This window comes from Manihot esculenta, chromosome 1 (assembly GCF_001659605.2).
Source record: "Manihot esculenta cultivar AM560-2 chromosome 1, M.esculenta_v8, whole genome shotgun sequence".
NCBI lineage: Eukaryota > Viridiplantae > Streptophyta > Magnoliopsida > Malpighiales > Euphorbiaceae > Manihot > Manihot esculenta.
In genome coordinates, this window is record NC_035161.2 from 10,728,843 (window position 1) to 10,744,564 (window position 15,722).

A 15,722-nucleotide genomic window follows, 5' to 3' on the forward strand; every position below is an offset into this window, starting at 1 on the left:
TTTCTGAGCCACCTGCTCCAGAAACACGGGTGCCACTCTCATCTGAGCAAACAATGCACCTGTACCAGACAACTCCAACTGTAGACCTTCATCAATGAGCTTGTAAAACTCCTTCACCACTGGTCTCCTCTCAACCGTGATGTGGGATAGACTGCCTAGTGACTTCCGGCTTAGGGCGTCTGCCACAACATTCGCCTTACCCGGATGGTACTGAATCTTGCAATCATAGTCACTCAGCAGCTCTACCCATCTTCTCTGTCTCAAGTTCAAATCTCTTTGACTCAGGATGTACTACAGGCTCTTATGATCTGTGAAGATCTCACATTTAACCCCATAGAGGTAGTGCCTCCACATCTTAAGTGCAAAGATTACTGCTGCCATCTCCAGGTCATGTGTGGGGTAATTCAACTCATGCTTCTTCAGCTGCCTAGAAGCATAAGCAATCACCCTTTCATTCTGCATTAACACACAACCCAATCCCACTCAGGATGCATCACAGAAAACTGTGAAATCCTCATTGCTAGCTGGCAAAGCTAACACTGGTGCCGACGTTAACCTCTTCTTAAGCTCTTCAAAACTCTCTTCGCACTGGTCGGTCCACACAAACTTCTGATTCTTCCTGGTTAATCTGGTCAGAGGAGCCGCGATCTTAGAGAAGTCCTGAACGAACCTCCTGTAGTAACCTGCCAAACCCAATAAGCTTCTAATCTCTGTCACTGAAGTGGGTCTAGGCCAGTTAGCCACAGCTTCTACCTTCTTGGGGTCCACCTCAATCCCATACTCTGACACAACGTGCCCCAAGAATGAGATGCTCCTCAGCCAGAACTCACACTTGGAGAACTTGGCATACAAGCCATGTTCGCTCGAGGTTTGCAGAACCAACCTCAGATGATGGGCATGCTCCTCTGCATTCTTGGAATACACTAAGATATCATCTATGAAGACAATCACAAAGTGATCCAGGTACTGGCTAAACACTCTACTCATGAGATCCATGAATGCTGCAGGGGCATTGGTTAACCCGAACGGCATTACAAGGAACTCAAAATGCCCATATCTGGTCCTAAAAGCTGTCTTTGGCACATCTTCCTCTCTTATCCTCAGCTGATGGTACCCAGATCTCAGATCTATTTTAGAGAAACAACCCGCTCCTGCTAGCTGGTCGAATAGATCATCGATCCTTGGCAAAGGGTACCTGTTCTTGGTAGTGACTTTGTTCAACTGCCTGTAGTCGATACAAAGTCTAAGGGATCCATCCTTCTTTTTCACAAACAAGACTGGAGCACCCCAAGGTGAGGTACTCGGTCGGATGAAGCCCTTGTCTACCAGCTCTTGCAACTGCTCCTTAAGCTCCTTCAATTCTGCTGGTGCCATCCTGTAGGGAGGGATAGAGATCGGTCTGGTTCCAGGCATCAATTCTATCTCGAACTCTATCTCCCTAACAGGTGGTAAACCTGGCAGCTCGTCTGGGAAGACATCTAAGAACTCTCTGACCACTGGCACCGAGGCGGGCTCTCTAACCTAACTGATAACCTCTCTCACATGAGCCAAATACCCCTGACATCCCTTCCTAAGCAACCTACGAGCCTGAAGAGCTGATATCAGACCTCTAGGTGTACCCCTCCTGTCTCCCCTGAAGACAACCTCTGACCCATCCTGACCTCTGAACCTGACTACCTTGTCCCTGCAGTCCAAGGTAGCACCATGGGTAGATAACCAGTCCATCCCTAGAATGACGTCAAAATCTGTCAAGTCTAGAACCACAAGGTCGGCGGAAAGGCATCTTCCCTCAATAAAGACTGGACTGCACTGGCAGACTGACTCTGCCACTGATGGATCACACTTGGGTCCACTGACCCAGAGAGGACACTCTAACCCAGAGATCATCAGACCCAACCTCTCTACGGCTCTCGGAGCAATAAAAGAATGAGATGCACCAGGGTCCATCAAGGCATACACATCTGAACAACCAATGACTAAGTTACCTGCCACCACGGTGTTAGATGCATCTGCCTCCTGCTGAGTCATCGTGAAGATCCGTGCTGGAGCTGATGGACCTTCACCTCTAAAACCCGCAGAAGAAGAGGCTGACCCTCTCTCTCTGCCTCTGCCACTGGCCTGAGTCGTGGCTGGAGCTGCTGGCTGTGCTACACTACCTGAAGCTGTCTGCTGGGACTGAGCCATAGGTACTGTCCTAGAACACTCCCGAGCCATGTGTCCCTCTTGCCCGCATCTGAAGCAGGCTGCTGTCCCAGCCCGGCAAACTCCCTTGTGTGGCTTACCACACCTTGCACAAACTGCATTATTCGCACCAGAGCTTGAGCCACTCCCTAGTCCCAGACTGGACTTGATCTTGTTCCAGAACTTATTCTTCTTCGGCTTCCTAGTGGTGTTACCCCACTTTCTGCTGCCTGAAACTGCTGCACTTAGAGAAGAAGAGCCTGGGGTCTTAGAACCAGAGGGCTGTGCCACTGACTGTTTAACTGTCCCCTGAATGATGGCACTAGCCTCCATTTTTCGGGCCATATCCACTATGGCATGGAAGCTCTCCCTATCTGCTGACTGAATCAAGGAGGAATACCTAGAATGGAGTTTCATGAAATACCTCCTTGACTTCTTCTGGTCTGAGTCAAGATTTTGCCCTGCAAATGGCAACAGCTCCAAGAATCTGTCTGTGAACTCATCCACACTCATATCATCAGCCTGCCTCAACTGTTCAAACTCTATCATCTTCAATTCCCTTGAGCTATCAGGGAAAGCCCATCCTGCAAACTCGTTTGCAAACTCTTCCCAAGACATGCTGTCCACCCTCGGGTTCACATAATTCTTAAACTACTCTCGTGCCTTCTTGCACTTAAGCGTGAACCCAGCCATCTGAATGGCTCTACTGTCATCAGCCCCAATCTCATCTGTGATCACCTTGACCCTTTCAAGATACACAAACGGGTCATCCCCTTTTTCATACTGAGGAGCACCCAGCTTCATGTAGTCGGTCATCTTGACCTTGCTCCCTCCAGATGAGCTAGGTTTAGATACTGGGGTTTCTGGAACTGTGGGTTCTGTTGGTGGAGGAGGAGGAGCAGCATCCCCTGGGGTAGGTTTGCTGGATTTGGATAGTAAGGTGGAGGTGGGTACATGGGGTACTGTGTGTATGGTGGGTAGTAAGATGGGTATGGCATGTGAGAAGGGTAAGGATTAAAGCTGGGGTAATCCGATGTACCTCCCATCGAATACCCAGGATTTTGAGAAAAGGGTGGGTAGTGAGGTGGCTGAACAAATCCCGAGGCCTGGGTGCCTCCTTGGGACTCTCCCATTCCCTCTTTCGACATGCTCACTCCTAAACTGCCATCCCTCCTCTGGTCCACATCCATCTCATCCCCCATATCCTCTGACATTCCCCCCTGAACTGTTCCCCTCACTGATCTGCTTCTACCCAGATCCAAAGACCTTCTAGGGTCTCTTACTGCTCTTTCTCTGCTGGACCTACTTGACATTGCCCTAGGCAATGCTGGAGGACGGGCACTCATGCCCTCATCCTCAAGTGGTACTCCAGTCAATCGTGCAGATCGACGAGTTTCTCTCATCCTGTTTCTGAAAAACAGTACACATGCACAAACATTAGCATCATATGGTTCATATGGGAACACATGAACCCGCATCACATACATCACATACAAAACATATCATTAATGCACATGCACATTATCATGGCATTTCACATCATCATACAAGACAGGACTCCACATCCTATCCTAGTGGACATGATCTTTCCTATTATGCTTGACCTTCTATGACATCTGTAATACCCGGCTAGAGTCCGGCACCGGAATTCCTGTTGTTTGGTGGAATCCGGGGTGTCGGAATTCTAGAAAAAGGTAGAATTTATGTTTTACTAAGTGGTATGATTTGTAGTGATGTTTTACGGTTAATGGAAGTGAGTTTTGAGTTGAAATAACCTAAGGCAGTTGAGCCAAGTTCGGCCGCCGAAGATAAGTTCGGCCGCCGAAAGTGCTCAATATTCGGCTTCCGAATTCAGGTTCGGCCCCCGAATGTTGCATGGTTTTGCATGCGATTCGGCAGCCGAAGCTGAGTTGCTTAGCCAGCAGTTTTGTATCCCTTAGTCAGCATTTTGGACAGGTGTTATCACCAGCTCATGTCCAGACGTTGGCCACGTCTCCCCTGGTTTATTTGCTGAGTTTGAGCAGCTCATGCAGAGTGTTTTGACTGTGCACAAGGGTTTGAATGGTTTGAAGCAAAAAGCTAAGTTTGTGAGAGTTTGAGAGTTTGAGGAGAGTTGGTCCGTTTTTCTTGTTCAGAGTGTTTATCTTCGTGTTACAAAAGGTAAGTGATGCTCTTGAACATGTTTTTATGTGTTTTTCTGAAGGTTTTATGGAAGGTAAGGGAGAGAGATGCATGTTTAAGTGAGAAGTAGTGGTTTTGATGAAGTTATGCATGTATACATGTTTCTGTGTTTGTTTGATTTGTTGTTTGGGGTTATTAGATAGTTTTGGACCCCTGTGATCATATACATGCGTATATGTGTGTTGCGGAGTATGGTTTGAATGGGTGAAGGGAAGGAGAAGATGGTTTGCCGTTGAAGCTGAGTTCTGGATGAACTCAGGTTCGGCAGCCGAAAGTTCATTCGGCCGCCGAACCTCTTGCATGGTGGCTTGGCTGCCACAGCCTGTTTTGCATGTTCGGCTCTGTTTGGGGGATTCGGCCGCCGAAGGTGCCGCCGAAGGTGCTTGAGTTTCGTCTCTGGAGAGGACATTCGGCCGCCGAACCTGCCGCCGAAAGTGTCCTGTCCAGCTTTCTTTTGCATGCTTTGCATGGATAGTTGAGTGAGTTTAGGGGGATTCTTGGGGAAGTTTAAGAGAGTTATTCTACGCTTGTTTGGTCCCTCATTTGAGTCCATCTGTATAGGTACAGACCAGAGGAACCAGAGAGAGCAGCAGTGAGTACTGCTCCAGAGGTTCAGAGCCTGCAGAGTCAGTCAGTCCAGATAGCCAGAGGTGAGTGGAATGTTGGGAAATCCGTAGATTAATAGCAATCTAATTGCGCAGCGGAAAAATAAAATTTTGGATTTCCTTTCCCAGAATCCGAGTACTCCGTTTAAATCATAAGAAAGATGTGAGACTAACCTGTTAATCTCGTAGTGAAGATACACTGGCGGACTGATGGTGCTGCCTTTTCAAACGAACACCCTCTATGGTATCCACACGAACGTCTTCTATCCTTCTAGAGTGCTAGCTCTTTTCAAGATGGATAGATTATGTGCTCTATGTTCTACAATCTTTTAGACTGAGTTTTCTCAAAACTTTTACATTAACATACTCAATCTGTAGAAGGAGTACTTATATGTCTCAGTCTTTTATTTTCACACAACTCCTTTTCCTAAAAGGAGTTGTATTTTTCCCACAATTCTTTTCCTAAAAGAATTGTACAACTCTTTTCCTAAAAGAGTTATGTTCAGAACCCACTATCACAATCTCACAGATACTCAAATATCTTTATGTGATAGAGTCCTTTATCTATAACAGTTACAGATAGACTGCAGATCTTTTAAATATTATTATCTCATAATAATAAATAATTAATATTAATAATAATAACATATTATTATTATTAATTATACTAATGGGCTTTTAGCCCATTAATATAGCACATCAACAACGTTCTTGTGTGTGACCCAATAGGCTCATATTAATTGGCAATAGGCCCAGTCCAACAAGGCCTATAAATCATAAGTGGCCTCTAGCAAGACATTATGACTACCCAACTAATATGAGGATCAATAGTCCGATAAAGCCTATTAAATAGAACATGTATTAATCCCTTTGTCACACGATATCTAGTTTGAACATAAGTCATGGTCAATGTCAAACTTATAATGTTCAAACTTATGATTTCTCGATCTCTAAGTAGACTGATAAATTCAAATGATATTGATCACACTATCAATTCATTTGAGCACGGCCATGCATTTCTCAGTCTCACTTATCGAGGGGCCCAGAAGATATCTCTCTCATAAAGAGGGACAAATCCTATCTTGATTGTTCATTTTCCTCTACATAATTTCTATTATGTTCAATCATAACCTTTATGATTGTCCGATTAAAGACAACGTTTGATTATGTCAAAACATAATAGTCCTTATGTTGGAAACTATGACAATCTCAAGTCAAAGGATTAAGACATAACTACTTTGAGATTCACTTATGACAATGACCCATGTAGTGATCTCAATGCGGGTCCATCCAATACTTTGTTCTCCAACAAGTATTTATGATTATTGAATTATATCAACATATACATAATCATCTCATGATTATCAATCAATAACCATACCAGTTATATTATTATCATCATAATAATAAATAACCAGGGATGATAATCATTATTATGTAACATGCAAACAAATAATAATGATAAAAACCTCTTTTATTAATAACCAAAACGACATACAAAAAGGCCCAAGATAATGGCCTAGGGCATATACACTAACAATCTCCCACTTGCACTAGGCCTAATTATACAAGTATCTAATACCCGTAGACCTAGTGTGCTGATCATGCTTGACCTGTGAAAGAGGCTTGGTCAGTGGATTTGCAATGTTGTCATTTGTGTCTACTTTGCATATTTTGATATCTCCTCTGAATAAGGTGATATCGCCTGAGTATAATTTTAGATCTCTAGTGAGATCTGGGCTCCTTTGCCTATGCTATGGCACCGTTATTACCATAATAAAGGTCCACAGGATTTGCAATGCTGAGAACCATTCCCACCTCTGAGATGGATTCCTTCAACCAGACTGCCTTTTTAGCTGCATCTGATGCTGCTATATACTCAGCTTCTATTGTAGAATCTGCTATAGTGCTCTGCTTGGAACTCTTCCAACTAACAATTCCACCATTTAAATTGAATACGAATCCTGACTGCGATCTGAAGTCATCTATGTCGGTTTGGAAACTAGCATCTGTGTAACCATTTACAACTAGCTCGTCTTCCAAACCTCCATAAACTAGGAATGCATCCTTAGTCCTTCTAAGGTACTTTAGGATATTCTTAACAGCTGTCCAGTGACTTTCACCGGGATTTGTCTGATATCTGCTTGTTGTGCTCAAGGCATATGAGACGTCTGGTCTAGTACATAACATGGCATACAAGATAGATCCAATAGCGGAAGCATAAGGGATCTTATTCATCCGTTCTCGCTCATCAGATGTCATAGGACATTGATTCTTGCTGAGATGAATACCATGAGACATGGGCAAGAATCCTCTTTTGGAATCTTGCATGCTGAACCTTTTCAGCACCTTGTCGATATAAGTACTTTGACTCAGACCTATTATCCTCTTGGATCTATCCCTATAGATCTTAATACCAAGGATATATGCGGCCTCACCTAAGTCCTTCATTGAAAAAGAATTCCCAAACCAAGTCTTAACCTTTTGCAAGGTAGGGATATCATTTCCAATGATTAATATGTCATCCACATATAGGACTAGAAACACAACTGCACTCCCACTAACTATCTTGTAAACACAAGATTCATCTTCATCAATGAGTAAAAGTTCACGATTATCAGTCATGAGAAATCCATATCTCTCAGGCTGATGACGTGTCTTATCAGATCTGCATGGGACTTGTGTCACCCTTTCAGTCTTCACAACTGTTTGTGGTTCTGAAAGTGGTTCTATCGGCGGTTCAATGCTCTTTTGTGGTGCTTGAGTTTCCTCAAGTCGCACTGTACTCCCACTGAATCTCTGAGAGATAAATTCCTTTTCCAAAAAGGTACCTTTTCGAGCAACAAACACTTTGTTCTCTGAGGGAGTATAGAAGTAGTATCCTTTGGTTTCCTTAGGATACCCCACAAAATTTGCACTTGATAGATTTTGGAGCTAGCTTATCTGAAATTGGACGTTTCACATAAGCTACACAACCCCAAATCTTAAGGAAAGACAAACTGGGCATTTTCCCAGTCCATAACTCATATGGTGTCTTTTCAACCGCTTTCGATGGTACTCGGTTCAGAATGAATACAGCTGTTTCCAAGGCATAACCCCAAAATGATAAAGGGAGATTTGTATGACTCATCATAGATCGAACCATATCTAATAAAGTTCGATTTCTCCTTTTAGAAACACCATTCCATTGTGGACTTTCTGAAGGAGTTAATTGTGAAACAATTCCACAGTTTCTAAGATGTTCATCAAACTCTTGGCACAAATATTCACCACCTCGATCAGATCGAAGCATTTTAATAGTTCTACCAAGTTGATTTTGTACTTCATTTTGAAAAGTTCTAAACATTTCAAAAGATTCATGCTTATGTTTCATTAGGTAGACATAGCCATACCTACTGAAATCATCAGTGAATGTAATGAAGTACTGATAACCTCCCCTGACACTAATGCTTAGTGGGCCACATGCATCTGTATGCATTAAGCCCAATAAGTCTGAAGCCCTTTGACCTTGTCCAGTAAAAGGGTCCTTTGTCATCTTACCTAGCAAACAAGATTCACAATTTTCAAATGATTCAAAATCAAATGAATCTAATAAACCATCTTTATGGAGCTTAGATATGCGATTCTCATTTATATGGCTAAGACGACAGTGCCATAAATATGTTGGGTTTAACTCATTTGGCTTAGTTTTCTTAGAAGTTATGTTATAGATATTGTTGTCTCTAGAATCATCTAGATTAAGGACATAAAGGTCATCATATGAATTTGCAATACAATAAAGCAAATCATCTTTATTAATGGAGCATTTCTTATTCTTAACAAGAAATGAAAACCTTCATCGTCCAAAACAGAAACTGAAATAATATTTCTACTCAAAATAGGAACATAAAAGCAATTGTTCAGAACTAGCAAAAGCCCATTGGGCAACACAAGTTCATATGTCCCTACAGCTATGGCAGCAACTCTTGCTCCATTGACTACACGTAGGTCCACATCGCCCTTTTTCAGTTTTCTACTCCTTTTAAGACCCTTCACATTTGTACAAATGTGAGAGCCACATCCGGTATCTAATACCCATGAAGTAGAAATAGATAAATTAATATCTATAACATAAATACCTGAAGTCGTAGTCTCACTACTCTTCTTCTTCTTGCACTCATCCAAATAGAGTTTGCAATTTCTCTTCCAATGCCCTGGTTCCTTGCAATGGAAGCAAATTCCTTCCTTAGGAACTATTTCCTTAGGAACTTTTACCTTGGATTGCCATTTAGGCTTGCCTCGTCCCTTAGGCCCATTACCACCTTTAGACTTGGGCTTCCCCTTAATTTTCATGGGCTTACCATTATTGACATTCAAAATTTGCGTAGGCCTTTTCTTAATATTTACCTCAGCTGTCTTTAGCATCCCATGCAACTCAGGAATGGATTTCTCCATATTGTTCATGTTATAGTTCATGACAAACTGAGAAAAACTGCTAGGTAAAGAATGTAGGATCAGATCCGTAGAAAGTTCTAAACTCAGAGGATAGCCAAGCCTAGCAAGGTGATCAATGTAGCCTTTCATCTTTAAAACATGAGCACTAACTGAATCACCTTCAGCCATTTTGCAATCATGCAATGCAATGGTAGTTTCATACCTATCCTGCCTAGCTTGTTGTTGGAAAGCTTGTTTGAGATGGACACTCATCTCATAGGCCTCAAGGTGCTCCAGATCCTTCTGAAGTTCTGGGCACATAGTCGCCAACATAAGACATCCAATGTCATTAGAATCATCCATATGCTTCTTATGCTTGTTCTTAACAGCATTAGTAGCATCAGCAGGAGGTGGTTCAGGGACAACTTCATCAAGCACGTAGGACTTTTTCTCTTGCTTTAGAACAATTCTCAAGTTTCTAAACCAGTCAACAAAATTAGTCCCATTTTCTTTCAGTTTATCCTTCTCAAGGATAGATCGTAGTGATAAGGTGGAATTGTTATTAGCAGCCATAATTATCTACAAAAATATGCAAACATAATTAATTTAGTAAACAAATTAATATTGAGGTGATAATAATCTCCCACTAAAATATAACCCTCAAAATAATAATAATATTTTAGTGGGCTAAGATCCATATTTCACCTAATTCTAAGTCAGCTTTGGCATGACGCTTAGAATTAAGTTATTTAGGTAGGTAACCCCTTACCAATTACATCTAATGTAACTCTTAAATTATGAGGTATTGACATCATATGTCAAATGCATGTTATACCTCATCTAATGCCTTAGGCCCAAAACCGTTTTGATAGCCTAATTAAGCTCAACCAAAATTAAATAAATGAGTAACCATTACTCATCCTACCTTACTAGGATAATCCTAATGCACTTTGCTTTGGCAAAACCTGCATTTTGGTGATCTTAGTCTTGATAGGTTTTTAATATATGGGTGGCATTAAAACTTAAAATTTTAGAGTGAGGGTTCAATTTTAATTATAATTATCTTGTCTTGCATATATATCATAGCATCCAATATGCATACATATATATATAGACAACGATGCATAGTATCTCATACTAATAAAATATAGTCATTTAAATCTGATTTAAAGACTAATAATAATAATAAAATATAGTCATTTAAATCTGATTTAAAGACTAATAATAATAATAAAATATAGTCATTTAAATCTAATTTAAAGACTAAAAGAAAATAAATATTTTCTTATTATTATTATTATTATTATTTTTATTAATTATTTTCAGGGGCAAAATCGTAATTTGGGCATCTTCTTCCTCATGAAGAAGCCCCGGCCGCCGCTCCTACCGTCGGGCGACCCACCGGCGCGCGAAGCGCGCCACGCCATTGCGAACCTTCGTCGCGCGACCCCTCGGGCGCGCGACCCACCTGGGCGCGCGACCCACCGGTCGCGCGACTCACTGGGCACGCGACCAACCGGGATCGAGCGACCCACTGGGAAGTGCGACCCACTGGGAGGCGCGACCCAACCGTCGCGCGCTCCACCGGTCGCGCGGCCTTCCGGGGAACGCGGTCCTCCGGGCGCGCGATTCCCCGGCTTTCGCTGCGCTCTAGGCAGCAACGCCGGCCAGCGACCGTTCCGCCGTCGTGCCGTCGTCCAGAAGATTGCGCAACCATTGCGCGTTTTCCGGGGTTTAAAACAGCACCAGCGAGCTTCATAATCTGTCGCCAGTCGAGGTCTAGCAGATTACGCAACGATTGCGCGTCTGTCGGCACTTCGACCAACTCAGAGAGTCAAGTCGTCGGTGGAATCGAAAGGAGCGTCACACGCCCTCCCGCGACCTTCATCAAACATGGCGACGCGATGTCGAAGGTACCCGCAACAGCGTGTTCATCAAGAACACGATTTGCAGAAAACAATAATATTTTATTTATTAATTAAAAATAATAAATCAAAACAATTTTGATTTCAGATCTGGAATTTTTAATTTAATTTTTCTAATAAAAATAAAATTATCTAAATGATCCAATCATTCATCCATAATTATCATACCATTCTAATAAACATATATCGCATATATTATATCAATCATGGCATAATTAATTTAAACGAAAAGCACAGGTAGGCTCTGATACCACTGTTGGGAAATCCGTAGATTAATAGCAATCTAATTGCGCAGCGGAAAAATAAAATTTTGGATTTCCTTTCCCAGAATCCGAGTACTCCGTTTAAATCATAAGAAAGATGTGAGACTAACCTGTTAATCTCGTAGTGAAGATACACTGGCGGACTGATGGTGCTGCCTTTTCAAACGAACACCCTCTATGGTATCCACACGAACGTCTTCTATCCTTCTAGAGTGCTAGCTCTTTTCAAGATGGATAGATTATGTGCTCTATGTTCTACAATCTTTTAGACTGAGTTTTCTCAAAACTTTTACATTAACATACTCAATCTGTAGAAGGAGTACTTATATGTCTCAGTCTTTTATTTTCACACAACTCCTTTTCCTAAAAGGAGTTGTATTTTTCCCACAATTCTTTTCCTAAAAGAATTGTACAACTCTTTTCCTAAAAGAGTTATGTTCAGAACCCACTATCACAATCTCACAGATACTCAAATATCTTTATGTGATAGAGTCCTTTATCTATAACAGTTACAGATAGACTGCAGATCTTTTAAATATTATTATCTCATAATAATAAATAATTAATATTAATAATAATAACATATTATTATTATTAATTATACTAATGGGCTTTTAGCCCATTAATATAGCACATCAACAACGTTCTTGTGTGTGACCCAATAGGCTCATATTAATTGGCAATAGGCCCAGTCCAACAAGGCCTATAAATCATAAGTGGCCTCTAGCAAGACATTATGACTACCCAACTAATATGAGGATCAATAGTCCGATAAAGCCTATTAAATAGAACATGTATTAATCCCTTTGTCACACGATATCTAGTTTGAACATAAGTCATGGTCAATGTCAAACTTATAATGTTCAAACTTATGATTTCTCGATCTCTAAGTAGACTGATAAATTCAAATGATATTGATCACACTATCAATTCATTTGAGCACGGCCATGCATTTCTCAGTCTCACTTATCGAGGGGCCCAGAAGATATCTCTCTCATAAAGAGGGACAAATCCTATCTTGATTGTTCATTTTCCTCTACATAATTTCTATTATGTTCAATCATAACCTTTATGATTGTCCGATTAAAGACAACGTTTGATTATGTCAAAACATAATAGTCCTTATGTTGGAAACTATGACAATCTCAAGTCAAAGGATTAAGACATAACTACTTTGAGATTCACTTATGACAATGACCCATGTAGTGATCTCAATGCGGGTCCATCCAATACTTTGTTCTCCAACAAGTATTTATGATTATTGAATTATATCAACATATACATAATCATCTCATGATTATCAATCAATAACCATACCAGTTATATTATTATCATCATAATAATAAATAACCAGGGATGATAATCATTATTATGTAACATGCAAACAAATAATAATGATAAAAACCTCTTTTATTAATAACCAAAACGACATACAAAAAGGCCCAAGATAATGGCCTAGGGCATATACACTAACATGGAACTAAACTTATGACTTTTAATTGAACCACAAACTGCTTTTAGCATATCTCATGCATCATGTTTATGCCATAGGTTGATTGCATTAGTATTCACGAATATGTTGCATTGCATCGTTATTTGGTGATGTGAGTGAATGCTGAATGATCCAATAGTCTCAGACAGGAAGTCCAGGAGCCTTTGACTACGCCCTGGCAGGTATAGCAAAGTCCAGGAGCCTTTGACTACGCCCTGGCAGGTATATAGTAAAGTCCAGGAGCCTTTGACTACGCCCTGGCAATGGTAAGTACAGAGGTGTTATATACACATATACATATATGACAGGAAGACCAGGTGCTCGATTCTACGCCCTGGCACAGAGTTACTGGGACTATGTGGTGACAGGTTTACTCTTGATGTGGCTTGTTTGTGATATGGTGCATTTCATGCGATCATATTTTACTGAGATGTTTTACTGTTCTACTCACTGGGCTATAGAGCTCATCCCACTCCCTTAACCCCAGTTTTGCAGGTTCAGTGTACAGTGTACAGGGACAGTCCAGCAGAGTACAGGAAAAGTAAAGAGATCTGTAATAGCTTAGAGTGGACATGTAATATTAAAGAGATGTAATAGTTGTTGCTTGACCTAGTGATGTATGTTTTGTACATGATCTGTATATGTATATATGTTTTCTTGTATGTGAAAACCAGGCTTAACAGGTATGAGTTAACCCATCTAGAGCAAGCTCTAGTCAGGGATACAGAGTACAGAGTACATGAGTACAGAGTACAGAGATAGTGCATGCACAGGTTAAGCCTTGGTTCAGAAAAGAGTTTTATTTTCACAGAAAATGTATGATCATGTATGAGGTTTACAGGTACACAGAGAGTATAGCAGGCTTGCTACGGGTTCTGGCGGCCTTAAGCCGACCTGAATCCTAGCGCCGGTGACGGTCCATTTTGGGGTCGTTACAGATTGGTATCAGAGCCCTAGGTTCACATGATCGGACCTATAGAGACAGTGTTGGGCTCAGACAGGTTAGAAGTGGTCAAGCACAATAGGAAATCATGTCCACTAGGATAGGGTCTTGAGTCCTATCTGCGATGATATGCCATGAGTGTTATATGTGTATGATTGATATGTGATGTTTATGTGCTAAAGTGGTATGTTATATGTTGTGTTTCCAGAGTAAAGATGCGAGGAACTCGTCGATCAGCTCGATTGACTGGAGTCCCACCAGAGAATGAAAGACCAGCTGCTCGTCCTCCTGCATTGCCAAGGGCAAGGTCTCAGAGATCTAGCGGGGAAGGTACGTCAATAGACCCTAGAAGGTCTGTCAACGAGAGCAGAAGAGGAACAGCCAGGGGAGGAAGATCAGAGGAAAGGAGGGAAGCTATGGAGATTGATCAGTCTAGAGATGACAGCATGGGTATATGCAGTTTTGAGGAAGGTATGGGAGAGTCGCAGGGAGGTGCTCAGACCTCAGGTTTTGGCTATCCAGAGTATTCGATGGGAGGTATGTCGGAGTACTCGAGTTTTGTGCCATATCCTCCTTATATGCCTTATATGCCTTATCCTCCTTATTACCCATCATATCCGATGTATCCATCTTCCCCTACCCATCCAAGTGCAGCACACCTAGAGCCAAATGACCCAGTACCACCACCAGAACCAGTAGCCCCTGTTGTTGACAGGCATGAACCTAGCTCATCTGGAGGTAAAGTCCAAATGACGGAGTACTTGAAATTGGATGCTCCTAAATACAACACGGGAGATGATCCATTTGATTACCTCAGAGCAGTTAGGATGATCACCAGTGAATTGGGAGCAGATGATAGGAGAGCCATTGAGATGGCAGGTTTCACACTAAAATGCAAGAAAGCCAGAGAATGGTTTAAGAATTATGTGGAGCCTAGAATGGACAACATGTCATGGGGAGAGTTCGCCAATGAGTTTGCAGGGTGGGCTTTTCCTGACAGTTCGAGGGAGATGAAAGTAATTGAATTTGAACAGTTGAGACAGACAGATGAGATGAGTGTTGATGAATTCACAGATAAGTTCCTGGATCTGCTTCAGTACGTGGGTCAAGCCTATGATACTGATAAGAAGAAAGCAAGGAGATATACGATGAGACTGCATCCCAGGTATGCTTCCTTGATTCTTCCAGCAGAAAAGGAGAGTTTCCATACCATAGTAGACGCAGCCAGGAAAATGGAAGCTAGTGCCACTATTCAGAAACAGTCAAAGGCACAGGCTTCGGGTTCTAAAGCCCCCACACCAAGCAGTAAAAGATGGGATAGAGCAAAAGGAACAAAGAGTAAGTTCTGGAGTAAAGTCAAGTCAGGTCTGGGAATAGGTAGTGGCTCAAGCTCTGGCACAGCTCCAGTCTGCAGACGATGCGGAAAACCACATGGAGGAGTTTGTCGGTTGGGATCTACAGCTTGTTTTCGATGTGGACAGGAAGGGCATATTGCTCGGGATTGTCCGCAGATGACTTTTGGACCATCCCAGCAGATGAGTTCAGGCAGTGTGGTACAGCCAGTTGTACGGCCAGCAGCTCCAGTCATGCCTCAGACTAGTGGCAGAGGTAGAGGGAGAGGGGTAGCCTCTACTTCAGCAGCAGGTTCCCGAGGTGGAAATCCGGTAGCCCCAGCACGGATTTTCACAGTGACACAGGAGGAGGCTAACACGTCGAACA